The sequence below is a fragment of the Pelobates fuscus genome, chromosome 12, assembly GCF_036172605.1.
Source record: "Pelobates fuscus isolate aPelFus1 chromosome 12, aPelFus1.pri, whole genome shotgun sequence".
Lineage (NCBI taxonomy): Eukaryota > Metazoa > Chordata > Amphibia > Anura > Pelobatidae > Pelobates > Pelobates fuscus.
Window position 1 is genome coordinate 76,771,423 of NC_086328.1, and position 17,500 is coordinate 76,788,922.

The 17,500-nt window shown below is 37.5% G+C and overlaps 2 non-coding genes across 2 annotated transcripts; both read left to right on the forward strand.

Moving 5' to 3' along the window:
• The first annotated feature begins 2,928 nt into the window (after positions 1 to 2,928).
• Positions 2,929 to 3,010, forward strand: TRNAS-AGA (transfer RNA serine (anticodon AGA)). The gene has a single exon. It is a non-coding gene; the product is annotated as a tRNA-Ser (tRNA).
• A 233-nt stretch (positions 3,011 to 3,243) lies between these two features.
• TRNAS-UGA (transfer RNA serine (anticodon UGA)) lies at positions 3,244 to 3,325 on the forward strand. Its single transcript has one exon. It is a non-coding gene; the product is annotated as a tRNA-Ser (tRNA).
• The last annotated feature ends 14,175 nt before the right edge of the window (positions 3,326 to 17,500 follow it).

Genomic DNA, 17,500 nt, shown 5'->3' on the forward strand with positions numbered 1-17,500 from the left:
CCAAGAGTAAAGTCACACACAGTGAGTTGTGTGACCAGGGCTTAACCACAGAAAGCTATTTAACATTTTGAATTTGCCTTAGTGAGCCTGTGGATAGAAAGAAGAGCCATGCAAAAAAAGAAAGAGGTTCCAACTCTCCCTTAGCGGTAACTTTGAAACGATGCACATTTAAAAAAACAGCGCCTAGAGAGATTTTGGGAAAGAACAGAAGCTGCCTTTTGGCTATATTTCTATCTCGACTCAGTTTAATAGTTGGATTCCTTCTGTCTTTAGTTATCTATTTTTTCCTAAACATTGACACGTTATTGATTTCAAATAGGCCAGAAAACAAGTTTTCAAAGTAATGCACTTTTTTTTTCTCTTCTGGACTCTACTCTAGAAGGCTTCGCCCAGCCTTTACTTTCTTTCCTCTTCCAGGAATCGTCTCTGCTACAGTTCTGTAGTAAATCCATCTGGCAGCATGCACGGGATTTAGTATGAATAAGTTACCTTTGAGTGAATGCAGGGATTATTTGTATCTGGTCTGGATTGTGCTGGTAGCATATGAATTTGCTGCAGTGTCTGTATAAGCTGATTAATAGATGAGATCTGGCAGTAGTCAGCCAATGTCCAAGAATACATAGTGAGGTGTGAGTAAAAAGGAGGAAGCTGGTCAACATTCTGAGTAGGCTGTAGAGAGTCTTCCAAAAGAAGGCCCATGAGATAAAGTGCTGTTTATTTTAGTTAGCAAAAGTAGGCAAACGTAGGCACATTGGAGAGGAAGAAAAGAAACTTCAAAATATACAAACAGGATGAGAAGATCTGCGAGCACAGAAAAAGAGGAGCACAAACGCCGTGTAGTCGTGGCCGAGTGGTTAAGGTGATGGGCTAGAAATCCATCGGGGTCTCCCCGCGCAGGTTCGAATCCAGCCGACTACGGAGGTTTGTTTTCTGTCATCCTTGAATATTCTTTAAAACCCAATGAAATGCAAAGTCTGCATGTATTAAAGTGCGTTTGAGTACTTATCCCTCGCTGTATTGCCAGCCGTTCTTTTTCTCTCGCTGAAGAATGTTTTGTGCCGTCCTAAGCACTAACGCAAACTAAAGAGATGGAATCAGAAGGGCCTCAAACCCTACCGTTCTTCGAATGGTTTCCCTCAAAGCATTCCTGTGTAGTTGTGGCCGCGTGGTTAAGGCGATGGACTTGAAATCCATTGGGGTTTCCCCGCGCAGGTTCGATCCTGCCAACTACGTTTGGCTTGTTCACGTGGGTGCTAGTCTGTTGATCAGTTTGCTTTTCCACACCCCACTGTCAAAAATGTTTTAACATGATGAAAAGCGATCGATATGCTTGCTATGTCTCAGTCGTGCTCCATGTTTGTTCACAGCAATTACTTTATTCTGAGGCTTAAATGACTGTTTGACGCAACTTTTATTTTCACCAATAGAAAAGAGAGCCCAAGCAGCATTTACAATGCTAAAACCTACTTGTCTCTCCTGGCGCCAGCTTTCCCTTTGTCTGCCTCCAGAGAGATTTCCTAATGACATTAGCAACTTGGAGGACTCCAAAGAGTTGGAAAAGCACGACGATCACTTGTTTGCCATTGGACTTCTTCCAACCGTCTAAGCACTTTTAGCATGATGTGATCAAATAGATTTAAAAACCACACGACTATCAGGAACTATCAAGACTTAACTGCAGCACTCAAGGGGCTGCTCAGCCATGTAAAGCTATTTAGGAATTTCCTAGCAACATAAAAAAGGTAACAAGGCATAGTGCAACCTTCTCGATACGAAAGATCAGAAATCTCAGTTGGATCGACGGAGCAGACCTTTGGAGCAGAAAGCCTGATGGGAAAAAGAAAAAGAAAACAAAGTACACATAACTTTTTTATCATTTCAGGAAAGTGGCTAGGGTCATGGTTTAAGCACAAGAAAAACCTTCATGAAAAAACTGACTATATGCTTGGTTTGCTTTCGGTCACAATGTGTCTGGTTTCGATGGCATTCCTGTGGGGAATGAAGGCTCTACATTAAGTTTGTCTGTCAGAATGCTAACCGGTTGCCCATGCTGTGTAAGTTGTTTGATAATAGAGGTCTGCCCTGAGCCAGCCAAGAGTAAAGTCACACACAGTGAGTTGTGTGACCAGGGCTTAACCACAGAAAGCTATTTAACATTTTGAATTTGCCTTAGTGAGCCTGTAGATAGAAAGAAGAGCCATGCAAAAAAAGAAAGAGGTTCCAACTCTCCCTTAGCGGTAACTTTGAAACGATGCACATTTAAAAAAACAGCGCCTAGAGAGATTTTGGGAAAGAACGGAAGCTGCCTTTTGGCTATATTTCTATCTCGACTCAGTTTAATAGTTGGATTCCTTCTGTCTTTAGTTATCTATTTTTTCCTAAACATTGACACGTTATTGATTTCAAATAGCCCAGAAAACAAGTTTTCAAAGTAATGCACTTTTTTTTTTCTCTTCTGGACTCTACTCTAGAAGGCTTCGCCCAGCCTTTACTTTCTTTCCTCTTCCAGGAATCGTCTCTGCTACAGTTCTGTAGTAAATCCATCTGGCAGCATGCACGGGATTTAGTATGAATAAGTTACCTTTGAGTGAATGCAGGGATTATTTGTATCTGGTCTGGATTGTGCTGGTAGCATATGAATTTGCTGCAGTGTCTGTATAAGCTGATTAATAGATGAGATCTGGCAGTAGTCAGCCAATGTCCAAGAATACATAGTGAGGTGTGAGTAAAAAGGAGGAAGCTGGTCAACATTCTGAGTAGGCTGTAGAGAGTCTTCCAAAAGAAGGCCCATGAGATAAAGTGCTGTTTATTTTAGTTAGCAAAAGTAGGCAAACGTAGGCACATTGGAGAAGAAGAAAAGAAACTTCAAAATATACAAACAGGATGAGGAGATCTGCGAGCACAGAAAAAGATGGGCACAAACGCCGTGTAGTCGTGGCCGAGTGGTTAAGGCGATGGACTAGAAATCCATTGGGGTCTCCCCGCGCAGGTTTGAATCCTGCCGACTACGGAGGTTTGTTTTCCCTCATCCTTGAATATTCTTTAAAACCCAATGAAATGCAAAGTCTGCATGTATTAAAGTGCGTTTGAGTACTTATCCCTCGCTGTATTGCCAGCCATTCTTTTTCTCTCGCTGAAGAATGTTTCGTGCCGTCCTAAGCACTAACGCAAACTAAAGAGATGGAATCAGAAGGGCCTCAAACCCTACCGTTCTTCGAATGGTTTCCCTCGAACCATTCCTGTGTAGTTGTGGCCGAGTGGTTAAGGCGATGGACTTGAAATCCATTGGGGTTTCCCCGCGCAGGTTCGAATCCTGCCAACTATGTTTGGCTTGTTCACGTGGGTGCTAGTCTGTTGATCAGTTTGCTTTTCCACACCCCACTGTCTCAGTTATGTCTCAGTCGTGCTCCATGTTTGTTCACAGCAATTACTTTATTCTGAGGCTTAAATGACTGTTTGACGCAACTTTTATTTTCACCAAAGAAAAGAGAGCCCAAGCAGCATTTACAATGCTAAAACATACTTGTCTCTCCTGGCGCCAGCTTTCCCTTTGTATGTCTCCAGAGAGATTTCCTAATGCCATTAGCAACTTGGAGGACTCCAAAGAGTTGGAAAAGCACGACGATCACTTGTTTGCCATTGGACTTCTTCCAACCGTCTAAGCACTTTTAGCATGATGTGATCAAATAGATTTAAAAACCACACGACTATCAGGAACTATCAAGACTTAACTGCAGCACTCAAGGGGCTGCTCAGGCATGTAAAGCTATTTAGGAATTTCCTAACAACATAAAAAAGGTAACAAGGCATAGTGCAACCTTCTCGATACGAAAGATCAGAAATCTCAGTTGGATCGACGGAGCAGACCTTTGGAGCAGAAAGCCTGATGGGAAAAAGAAAAAGAAAACAAAGTACACATAACTTTTTTATCATTTCAGGAAAGTGGCTAGGGTCATGGTTTAAGCACAAGAAAACCCTTCATGAAAAAACTGACTATATGCTTGGTTTGCTTTCGGTCACAATGTGTCTGGTTTCGATGGCATTCCTGTGGGGAATGAAGGCTCTACATTAAGTTTAAAATATAAGAAAAAAGGTATAAACAATATACCAGCAAGTGGAGCGCTATAATGAATATTAATATAAATAATGAGGGGGTATACTCACCCCTCCAACATAGTGATACAATGTGTCCAAATGTACATACAAAGTAAAACAACAAAAAGAGAGAATATAGTGCAGATGGTTTACAAAAATAAAAAATGAATAATAGTAGCAATTGTTTGAAACCACTCACGTGGGTTGGAGCCTATAAGCTATTGGCTCCGTAAGTGACTCCTTTTTGCTCTTGAGGCAGCAACACACCCCTTTATCCCAAACGATGTTCTCCCGGAGATATGGAACAAGCAGAGAGAGAGAACCTCATAGGTGGTATTGTACAGATAGTGTATACAAAATAGTGAGATAGTAATTGTTATGCTCACCTTAGACAGAGCCTTGAATTCCTGGCTCTGAGGTTTGTTGGCAATATGCTAATTTATTGGGATAGCATTCCCCACATAGTGTTCCTGGAGGCTAGAAAGGACTATATGGACTGATTGTTGGGGTTAATTCAGCTATACACGAAACTCTCTTAGTTAGATGGATATTTTGCTAGAGCCACACCCTCTGTGATAGACAGGATCCCGGGAATCAGTCAAGAAGACAAGAGATGTGTTCTATAACCAATTCAAAGTTTATTTAAACGTTAGTAAGATATATACCCCATTTCCATGTTGGTGGGGGTCATGAGCGTTTATTACATAATATGTTGGTCACAAGTTATAAACAGCTGTTTCTAATTATAATCTTTCGCAATACATATTTGATTAAAACCAGATATTTACAAAATACCGATATCTTGGACAATTAACAAGAACATTTCGAAATCAGTATTTTTCCAGCAAAAAGGATTTTATACAAATCCTTTTTCCGAGAAATAAAGATGAAATGCCAAATTCATTCTTTGTTCAAATTAACTCTTATATGGACAGCTAGGATAGATATCAAAATGGATATTTGCATCTACAGTTCCCCTCTTAGATCATATCATGATCTATCTTACGGTAAATATCCATGGGAGGCCTGCGGCAGAGAAACAAGAGGAGGTATATTCAGACGTGCTAATCATGTCTGCGGGACTTTTATTATTTCTTCACCTCGATTTCCCCCATTTGCTCTGTGCCATAGGTTTTCCCTTAAAGAGGAGTTCGAGCTGTTGATTTCAGCTTTTTCAATTATCTGTTGAACACATCTTTTAAGTGTACATCATGTTATCTGTATCTTGAGTCTTGGGTCAATATAGGCAAAGTGTATTTGTGAAGGCAAAGTGTTATTCCCAACAACGGGAATATTATTATTATTACAATTCAAAATGTAAGCTCGTATAGTCAAAACGGGAATAAGATCCATCCCCTCTTTGGACCAGGGTCTTGGATTACCATTCCACCCGGTGATCTGGGGCCAGGTCAAAAAAAACCCAGTGGCAAAAACTCATATTTGAGGAAAAAAGCACATCTGGGGAAACTCTGAGTGAGGGCCATCCCCTCACGTTGACAGCATTAGTGACTTATAAAACCCTGCATTTGTAAGTAAATAGCTGGGTATCGGGATTGGGAAACATTTCTTGATTAGTTTCAAAAGGCCCATTTACATATTAAATCATGAGATAACTTATAATCAGTTTGTAATTCTAACAATAATACCAATCATGACCTTGCGTCCTATGCCTCCTAATCACATCGCTATTTCGATGGTCCAGTCATATCCACACTTAATAAATAGGAATCCATCCTTAGTACACTCAACATACATCAATGACACACATAGTACATCCATGCCTGAGTAAGTTAACACTTCCTCTCTCTCCGGCTAACTCTACAAAAATAAAAATAACAAAATAGTTCAATAGTCCAGCATAGTCCAGCATAGTCCTAAAAAATAGAATAAGTCTTTCAAGGAGAATAACGAATGTTAGACACCATAAACTTTGTTCCATAATCTTAGACACCATAACATAGCTAAGGGTAGCAATATGGCTGACAACAAGACAATGTCAGCTTCCACATAGTTCTTAATTCTTCTGTTTGCTGGATGTTCACCACAATGCTCTGTGCAACACCCCAATTGTTGAAAGGGTTAATACAGACATAGCGGCATTAGACAGCACTGCACCTTCAGGACTTTCCAAGTCAGTCTATGTACTCATAAGTAAGCATTTTAGTTTCTTCGGCCAGCATGGATTTTGACCAAACAGATTTAATTGCAAAAAAAAGGTAGGTAGGTAGGCAGGTAGGTCAGCCAGAGAGATTGGTGTGTAGTCCCAAATATCAGGCGGCACAAATACTCCAGTATGGTCTCTATAATCATACAAACACAAGGATCAGTACGACATCAATAAATTAATTATCTAGGCTAAACTCAAATTAGAGACTAATGTTAAATCCTTAACTTGTGTAACATGTACTTCTCTCAGTGTTGCTTATATTTCATTGCATTGTCCTTTATACAATTGTAATACATAATTTCCCTTTAGAGATGAGAGAAGCACTCATTCTATATAAATGCTTGTTGAGTACTAAAACACTAGCATATACATATTGGATTCCTAATAATTCCTAATAAAATACTGTTCTTAAACTTAAACCTTAATTTGATAATCCCAATTAATTACTTTAATAGAATTGGAATGCTGAATTCTGTCAAAAATGTTGTGGACCCAGGTAACATTTTTTTTAAACCAAAGCCTTTTATAGATCCCGATGTCCAAAAAGCCACCAGTTCTGTATGTGTGTGATCATGTTTAATACATGGTGGAACCTCCATACAGTTATCCCACTTAGACAATATTTTTTTTCAGAACAACTAGGAATGAAATAGGAGAAACAAAATGAATTACTGTTGTTGCAAAGTGCTTTGTTTAATACAGAGTTGTCTTGCTTTGCTAAGGTTGCAAGTGGTCTCTGATAAGGAAGGGGCAGCAAACTGTAGACATATATTATATTAAACTCACTTATTTCATTGCAGATGCCTCTATGATACCACGTTACAAATTGACTAAGCATACTTATTATTATCCTATTTTATAGCCTATGCAAACAATGTCTACATCTCAACTTCAGCTTGTACTTTCCCTAAGAGCCAGCATTAATACTGTTTTATCTATATATAAAACATTAAGAACATGAACCATCTGTGTATTAGGCTGAGGTTGTTGACCAGGAGTACCAGTGGAAATGGGCCAGCTTGACCGGGTTCACCACGAGCACCTTGGGGTGAACCCCTGCTCTCCACAATTAAAACAATTAAAACAGTGCTGAAGTTGCCACCTCTACAAAAGTTAGACCCTTTGATAAAATTCTCTACCTCTGTCTCTAAAACATTTCTGATTCAATCTCCTATCACCTCACAAATGTCCTTGTCTCGCCTGCTTAAAATCACAATCCTTTGTGACCGATACAACATACTTTTCTTTATATCAAAACAACCTGCCGTATCTTTCTCATGAAGCATATTCCATATGCAGGTCGAGATTACCTAACCCACACCCCCTCTTTGTGTACACTTCTTTGTGTACCACACAGATATAATATTAATAAGCTTTTGAAGAATTAGTACGTAAACAGTGAAAGCAGAGTCTTCCTACAGGGTCTGCAATACTGACAGTTTGGGTCATAGATGTAATGCAGTTAGTTACTTTTCTATTGTTAGAATACATTGAAAACATATATTGCAAATATTAAAATCATATTGCAGCCGTTTCCTACACCTATAAGGATATGTTTGTTATACTTCAATTGAGTTCAAATTGAGAATCAAAAGACTAACCACAAAAACTAAACTTTATATGCTTATACAAAAATGAGTTTAACCCCTTAGAGAGTTAATAGGGTGACCTCTTCCCATAGTATGGTTCCTTTTAGAATTATTATATTATTTATTCTCTCCTGGGTCTGCAAAATGCTTTCAATATACCAATACAAATATAATACAGTAGTTTAGAATTGCCTCAAAATATTGTCTGATCTCTATTAAAAATACCATTTCATCATTTTGCTATAATCAATGAGGCACATAAGATTAATCTTAATCTGGGAAAAAACTTATCCTATATATCCATTATTTTTCTTTTCTTGTTAAATACCCATATAACATAACAATTGTTTATGTTAAAGATAACGCTAAATACTCCCCTAATAATATGAAGAATGAGAGATCCACGATTTTGAGAAGCAGATTTTTTTTCCAGGGGCCCCTTTTTCGTGAGCTGATCAGCATTTAATCTGTTGTAAAAAGACACTAAAAGCTTGCGTTAATGACATGCAAATATTCTTTAAATAGTCTTCATACTCATTGTAATATCACACATGTCCTCTTATAACACAGAACACAACGAATGTAGCAGATATCCAGCAGACATCCCAACACAAAAACCCATTAATGGACAGGCAATTAACTCAATCCAAAATAAATTATTAAATGTCACACCCAAAAGGAACACAGACATAATGTAGGTTTCCCTTGTTTGTGCATTCTGCAACCATGCAAGCAGTACTGCTTTAAGATCAGAAAACCTGGCAGCTGGACTAGAAAGTCGAATTTTGGCAAGAAGTCCATTATTACAACAGAATTTTGGAAAACAGCTAAAACTTAGCGTGTTTTTTTTTTTTCTTTTGCTTTAAGGATTACAACTCATATTGCTCTTGGATTAGTATTCAATAATAAATCAGTTATTTAATAGATTATTACGCTGCCATTTCCATCTATGTCAATACTGAGACAAACATAGTTTAAATATAATTTAAAATAGCACAGCAAATTACCCATTAACATACATGACAATCAAACTGCATACTTTAAAATGAGTAACCAAAACACATTTATCACAATCACCATTTACACAGAATACACTTTTAACAGTTAGTATCAATTTTATTTAAGAGTTCTGGTACCAAAGGTTTTCTTATTAAAGAAGGGATCCCGTATGGCCATATAACGCGTTTAACTTAAACATTTGTATAACACTTGCATTAACTGCATTAACCAGTTGCAACATATGTACCCTGTCAATAGAATTCCTCTCCTATACGCTTATAGAACATTTGGACCAGATTACACAGACATGGTATCACCTGCATTTGTCAGAACTCTCAAATACTCAAAATATTTATACTACTCCATGTTAAAGGCATGGCAAAATTTTGACCGGTCAATTTGAGTTCCCAAAAGTCATTAAAAACACAGGTAAAAACCTTTGTCCATGGTTTCTGATCCTACATTCCATGACCAAAATTTCAAACCCACTTCTGCACAGGGGGTCCACCATTTGGGTCACAATCAATAAAATCTCTGCATCCCCAGACAACAATTTACAGATTTTCACAATTCTACAGAATACATACAATTTAAAGCATTTACAACATGTCAGGTACCTGTAGCAAGCAAGTTAGTTTACAGCACGAAATGAAGCATGTGCTGAAAATATAAATTTCATATTAATTTATAATCACCTACATTTACAACATGAATTTGTAGACCCCCTTTAATTAACCTCTATTTTTTCTTTTATTTATCATCACCTTCTCATGTACCTTTGACATTCCCTCAATTATTTTATTCCCTTAATTCTTATACCTGGTTTAGACACCCTCAGGGCTTTAGAGGAGCTGCCCAATCCTTTCTTCCTGGGGAGGGGGTAAAAGGGAACTCTATGGAGCAGTGGGTACTAACTACCACAGCAAGGATAGCACCCAATCATCATTATCTTTAGGTAATCAGGAGGGGGCAGTGATTTGCAGGTATCAACAACAGTCTCTCCTCTTGGGAAACAGGGTATCAGTGAGGTGCAATCTTAAGCCAATTCTCACCCCCCTGTATCATGTATTCCTTATCCCATCCTGGATCTCCCTCATATCAAGGAAAATATTTCTTATCTCACAAACATAATCCCTTAACCATACTCAGAAAATCATCATTAGCCCCGTCTTTAGGGAAGGGAGTTTCACTACCCTGTCATGGTGTCCACCCTGACATATTATCCACCCAAGGATCCTCTGAATAATCCCCCAGCTCACCAACTCTAGCAACATACTGTTTGCAAGTCTCCCCTGGATTAGGGCGAGGGTCTTTTTTAGACTGGGAAGTACCCATTTCAAACTCAATGAGAATTGGATTTGGAATAGCTGATTATTCAGTGGATAAAGAACAGCTGTACGGAATCAAATGTTCCAACAAAACTGCTACTTCTCCACGAGCTGTATCGCTTAAAATCAGAAATTCCAATCCCTTGCAAAAAGCACAAAAGCCAACAGATATATCGCAAGCAAGCAGAACAGCCAAACAGGTTGCAGGACAGCCAAATACCCATCAACAGAGTACGTAGTTTAACACAATTGCCTTTTTAATTTTGTTTTATTTATTTTATTTTTTTTCCTTTGCTAAAACATTACAGTTTGCAAAAGTTTTACCTGTACATAACTTTACCGCAGTCTGCTAAGAGACTGAATTATACACCGCAGTCTGTCTAACAGACTGAATTATACCGCAGTCTGTCTAACAGACTGAATTATACCGCAGTCTGCCAATACCTGTCAGACTGAATACCTTTTTTTTACAACCTTAACAAAGGCAACCTCTTTTCTTTCAAAGAAAGAGGGGTCCTGGGACGTCTCCCACAGTTATGTACAACCTCATCTCCTACCTAAGGAGTGAAAAAAATCTCAAAAGTGAAATTCCCCTTTAAATAAAATCATAATCTAATGTGCAATGTGTAAAGGTTGGGAAAAGACAGGTAAAAGAATAAAGGTCAAAAAAGACACCAAATCCTCCTACCTGATTTCCTCCTTTAATTGACCCCACTTCTGGTACCAAGTTGTTGGGGTTAATTCAGCTATACACGAAACTCTCTTAGTTAGATGGATATTTTGCTAGAGCCACACCCTCTGTGATAGACAGGATCCCGGGAATCAGTCAAGAAGACAAGAGATGTGTTCTATAACCAATTCAAAGTTTATTTAAACGTTAGTAAGATATATACCCCATTTCCATGTTGGTGGGGGTCATGAGCGTTTATTACATAATATGTTGGTCACAAGTTATAAACAGCTGTTTCTAATTATAATCTTTCGCAATACATATTTGATTAAAACCAGATATTTACAAAATACCGATATCTTGGACAATTAACAAGAACATTTCGAAATCAGTATTTTTCCAGCAAAAAGGATTTTATACAAATCCTTTTTCCGAGAAATAAAGATGAAATGCCAAATTCATTCTTTGTTCAAATTAACTCTTATATGGACAGCTAGGATAGATATCAAAATGGATATTTGCATCTACACTGATATAAAAAAATATCGATTTATTGTAGAGATAAAAAATAAAAAATAATAAAAACAATATTAAGACTTCTCAAAAGCATATAAGCTAAAAGGTAGAAAGTCCAAAAAGTCCAAAACTCCAGCTAAACGCGTTTCACTCTTGTATGAGCTTCCTCAGTAGCTGTGAAGTAGCCTCAGGAATCTTCCACTTTATAAGTGTTCTAAAGTTAATTCGGATCCTCCCTTTGGGGTCACAGGAAGTGTGATTATCCAATCATAAGGTCAGAGTCTCTTTCAAATTTCTTATACTGATCACCTGTAGTAAAAAAGCTTACATTGGCTGAATTGCCTGTCAATCAATTAAAAAACTTGATTAGAACGAATTCTATTGGTGGTTGGATGGGGCTTTCTTTTTAAAATTTCTTATATTGATCACCTGTGGTAAAAAAGCTTGCATTGGCTGAATTGCCTGTCAATCAATTAAAAAACTTGATTAGAACAAATTCTATTGGTGGTTGGATGGGGCTGTCATGCATAGCACCCATTATGGGCAGTGGTTGGCGGAAGTGACATCACTTCCGCCCTCCAACATCTTCCCAAATGTCATTGTTAATAATAAAAATAAAAAAACCATTATGGGCAGTGGTTGGCGGAAGTGACATCACTTCCGCCCTCCAACATCTTCCCAAATGTCATTGTTAATAAAAAAAAAAAAAAAAAAAAACGGAATGAATATTAACAAAGTAAAATAAATAGATGGGTACAATAACAGAGAGGTATCCCTCAAATATAACATAAAATAAAAGGGATTACCAAAATGGGGGTCGATTAAAAACTTACTGAATGAGAGAGTGCAATCAAAACAAACTCCTCCCATTGGAATTCAAGACTTCATTTTTTAAAAGGACATAAAACCAAATGGTATAAATTTGCAGTTGGTGCAGATATAATATGATAGTGTTAAATATATGTTAAACATAATTAAAGGAAATGACAGAGTTCAAAATCTATATTTAGACCTTTGGGTTGTAAAGTCTCAAGGCTAAAAATCCACCTCATTTCATTTTGAGCTAAAATTTTGTTAAAATCACTGCCTCTCCAATTCCCTAAAGTTTTGTGTATGCCCATAAATATGAGCCCCTGAGGATTGCTGTTGTGTGTAATCTTGAAATGATTGGATACACTGTGTCCTTCATATCCCTTCTTAATGTTCCTTATATGCTCTTCTATCCTAATATGTAAATTACGTTTTGTGCGGCCCACATACTTGAGGCCGCATGGACATTCCAATAGGTACACTACATTGGTTGAATGGCAAGTGATGAGATTGTTTATGTTGAACTCTTCATTTTCTTTAGTACTTTTGAATTTCCCTACATGTCTTTTTTTGCTTCCAGTGTTCCCGCACGCCAAACATATTCCACAACCAAAGAAACCTTTCCTAGTATCAATTGGCTTTATGCTGCATGGTTTTCTAATGTGGTTCCTTACTAGTAATTTTTTCATGTTAGGTGCCCCTCTAAAGATCACCTTGGGTTTGTCTGGTAGAATGGTGGACAGGACTGGGTCTTCCTTTAGGATTGACCAGTGTCTATTAATAATTTTTTTTAAATGACGGTTACCATGACTGTAATTACAGAAAATAGGTATGTTGTCATTATCATTAAATCTTTCTTTATTCTCATTAATCCCTTTACCTGTTAATAGGGTTTCTCTCTTAATTGCCATTACTTGATTAAGATCTTTGGTTAGATCATCTTGTTTATATCCTTTTTCCAACATTTTACCTTCTAATTTATGCGACTGTTCAATAAATTTAGTCTCCTCAGTGCAGTTTCTTTTTATACGGATAAATTGGGATTTGGGGATTCCCATAAGCCAAGGTGTAAAATGACAGCTCGTGGTGTGAATAAAACTATTTACATCTACTTTTTTAAAATGAGTGCTAGTTTTGATTTTATTATCTTCAATAAAAATGTCAAGATCTAAAAAGTTCACTCTCGTTTTGTTAAAATCCGTAGTGAGGGCTATGCCCCAATCATTATTGTTCAATGTATTAAGGAAGTTGGTTAGTGATTCTTCTGTGCCTTCCCAGATAAAAAACAGGTCATCTATGTAACGGCGATAGGTAACGAGGCCCGTCGCCCAGCCTGCCCCATGATGGATAAACTGGAGCTCCCAATATGCCATAAAAAGATTGGCATAGCTGGGCGCGAACCTCGTTCCCATCGCCGTTCCACAGGCCTGTAAATAAAAATGTCCATCGTACCAGAAGTAATTGCTGGTTAAAATTAAAAGAATCCCTTGCATAATAAAATCTATATGGTCAGGGGGGAAATTACCTGATTGCTCTAAAAAGAACCTGGTGGCCATACAGCCCCTATCATGTGCAATATTGGTGTAAAGGGAGCTCACATCAGCAGTGGTCAGAAAATAGTTTTCGTTCCACACCAATTCTTCTATGTGTCTTAATATATCCCCAGTATCCTTCAGATAGCTGGGTATTCCTTGAACAATTGGTTGCAAGCATTGGTCTATATACTCCGATAATCTACAGGACACAGAACCAATGCCTGAGACTATAGGCCTCCCTGGGGGTTGAGTCGGATTCTTGTGGATTTTGGGAAGGTGGTATAGTACTGGAATTCTTGGGAAATCAATTTTTAAGTAATTAAACTCTTTTTGGTTCAAGATCCCATTTGTAAGTCCTTCATTTAGGTAATTATGGAATTTGTCCTTGAGATTCTTTGTGGGGTCTGCTCCTAGTTTTATATAGGTATTGGTGTCCTCCAGTAATTTGTATGATTCCTTATTATAGTCATCTAATGTCATTAAAACTACACCTCCCCCCTTATCGGCTGGTTTTATAATTATTGAATTATCTTTCTGGAATTTCTTCAGGGCCATACACTCTTTCCTGGTGAGGTTCTGTTGATGTTTATTGGGTTCTTTAATTTTATTTATATCTCTCATCACTAATTTTTCAAATGTTACCATTTCACCTGATATTAAGTTTTTGGGATAGAACTTTGATTTTTCTTTCAAGTTAGTATGTTTATAGACATCATGTTGTGGGTCTTCGGAATTAGTTAAAATGGGGTTCTTGTGGAAAAATTTCTTTAGACATAATGTCCTCTTAAATTTATTTAAATCAACATATGTCTCGAATTTATTTAGCTTTTTAGTTGGTGCGAATTTCAAACCCTTCTGTAACAATTTGATTTGAGGAGAATTCAAGACATATGGCGTTAGGTTGAAAATCCCTGCTTGTTTTTCTCTATCTTTCATATTTCCTGGTTTCGTCTGTCTCTTTTTTCTCCTCTGAAGGTTCGCTCCTCCTCTAACTCCCCTTCCTCTATACTTCTCCGTCTCTTCTGTGGTGATCTCTGTTGGTATTGGGGTTTGTGTTTGACTCTGTTCCTCAGGTTCCAAAAATCCCCTTCCTGAGGGGTTCTGGCTAAGGTCTGGAATCTATTGGAGATAGGTATATGTGACAACCTTCTTGTACTTTTTTCGGATTTTACTTTGGGCTTTTAAAAACTCGTCAGATCTTGCCCTTCTTTCTGTTCTTATTGGGGTTCTGATAATATCTTGGATATATGGCCTCGACACATGTGGTTCTCTTGTTCTCGTGCTTGAAACCTTAGGACGGTTCCATTCATTAGTGTCATTGGTTGTCCTGTGTTCTGTTCTATTTCTAGGCCCATTTTGGAAATTGGATTCATGGTACCTGTTTCGGATGTTATTTTGATAGTGTTTGACTGAATGTTGTGCTTTATTTCTATCGCCTTGTCTGTATATGGGCTGTTTTCTGTTTCCATATGTGTAAGCTTCATTCTTATTGTAATCAGTCCTATCACGTGTGTATTTTTTCTTTTTAATTTGGATCGTATCTTTTTCTACTTTTTCTAGGGTGTGTTGTAGATTGTCGGTGATTTTCCTATATTTCTCAGAATTAGTGTGATTTAATAAAAAATGTTGTTCCTTATTAATTTCTGCATCAAGTTTTTCCAAATTATACTCTCTTCGCTTAATTAAAGTTCTCATCATTGTGAATGAAAAAGAATCTAACATCACTGCCCATTCATCCATAAATGTTTTGTCATCTTGATCAAAGGAGGGAAACTTGGAGAGCCTCAGACCTCTCGGAGTTATTTTATCTCTGATGTATTTTTCTAGGGTAGCTATTTCCCATTTAATTCGTATTTCCTTACTTAAGAGTCTCTCCAAATTTCTTTGGCAATCTGAGATGGATCTCTCCTCAACTTGGTCAATTTGGTTGAAAAGATTCTCTTCCCCACCAAACAATTCATCTATGTTTTTGCAGTGGTGTTTTTTTCTTTGTTCAAAAAGTGACATAGTGCAGGTAGGCAAAATAGTGTACACACAAAGGTATTCAGTATGAAACACACAGAGAAAACAATAACTATCCCTTACTGAGATAGTGAGTGATATACTAAAGTGCCTGAATAAAAGCAGCTCAACACAAAAAGTGGAATACCTTAATCCACAATAAAGTGCAAAATATAAGAAAAAAGGTATAAACAATATACCAGCAAGTGGAGCGCTATAATGAATATTAATATAAATAATGAGGGGGTATACTCACCCCTCCAACATAGTGATACAATGTGTCCAAATGTACATACAAAGTAAAACAACAAAAAGAGAGAATATAGTGCAGATGGTTTACAAAAATAAAAAATGAATAATAGTAGCAATTGGTTGAAACCACTCACGTGGGTTGGAGCCTATAAGCTATTGGCTCCGTAAGTGACTCCTTTTTGCTCTTGAGGCAGCAACACACCCCTTTATCCCAAACGATGTTCTCCCGGAGATATGGAACAAGCAGAGAGAGAGAACCTCATAGGTGGTATTGTACAGATAGTGTATACAAAATAGTGAGATAGTAATTGTTATGCTCACCTTAGACAGAGCCTTGAATTCCTGGCTCTGAGGTTTGTTGGCAATATGCTAATTTATTGGGATAGCATTCCCCACATAGTGTTCCTGGAGGCTAGAAAGGACTATATGGACTGATATAAAAAAATATCGATTTATTGTAGAGATAAAAAATAAAAAATAATAAAAACAATATTAAGACTTCTCAAAAGCATATAAGCTAAAAGGTAGAAAGTCCAAGTATAAAAGTCCAAAACTCCAGCTAAACGCGTTTCACTCTTGTATGAGCTTCCTCAGTAGCTGTGAAGTAGCCTCAGGAATCTTCCACTTTATAAGTGTTCTAAAGTTAATTCGGATCCTCCCTTTGGGGTCACAGGAAGTGTGATTATCCAATCATAAGGTCAGAGTCTCTTTCAAATTTCTTATACTGATCACCTGTAGTAAAAAAGCTTACATTGGCTGAATTGCCTGTCAATCAATTAAAAAACTTGATTAGAACGAATTCTATTGGTGGTTGGATGGGGCTTTCTTTTTCAAATTTCTTATATTATATTATATCTTATCTTATATTATTATATTATATAAATTTCTTATATATTAATCTACATTAAGTTTGTCTGTCAGAATGCTAACCGGTTGCCCATGCTGTGTAAGTTGTTTGATAATAGAGGTCTGCCCTGAGCCAGCCAAGAGTAAAGTCACACACAGTGAGTTGTGTGACCAGGGCTTAACCACAGAAAGCTATTTAACATTTTGAATTTGCCTTAGTGAGCCTGTAGATAGAAAGAAGAGCCATGCAAAAAAAGAAAGAGGTTCCAACTCTCCCTTAGCGGTAACTTTGAAACGATGCACATTTAAAAAAACAGCGCCTAGAGAGATTTTGAGAAAGAACGGAAGCTGCCTTTTGGCTATATTTCTATCTCGACTCAGTTTAATAGTTGGATTCCTTCTGTCTTTAGTTATCTATTTTTTCCTAAACATTGACACGTTATTGATTTCAAATAGCCCAGAAAACAAGTTTTCAAAGTAATGCACTTTTTTTTTTCTCTTCTGGACTCTACTCTAGAAGGCTTCGCCCAGCCTTTACTTTCTTTCCTCTTCCAGGAATCGTCTCTGCTACAGTTCTGTAGTAAATCCATCTGGCAGCATGCACGGGATTTAGTATGAATAAGTTACCTTTGAGTGAATGCAGGGATTATTTGTATCTGGTCTGGATTGTGCTGGTAGCATATGAATTTGCT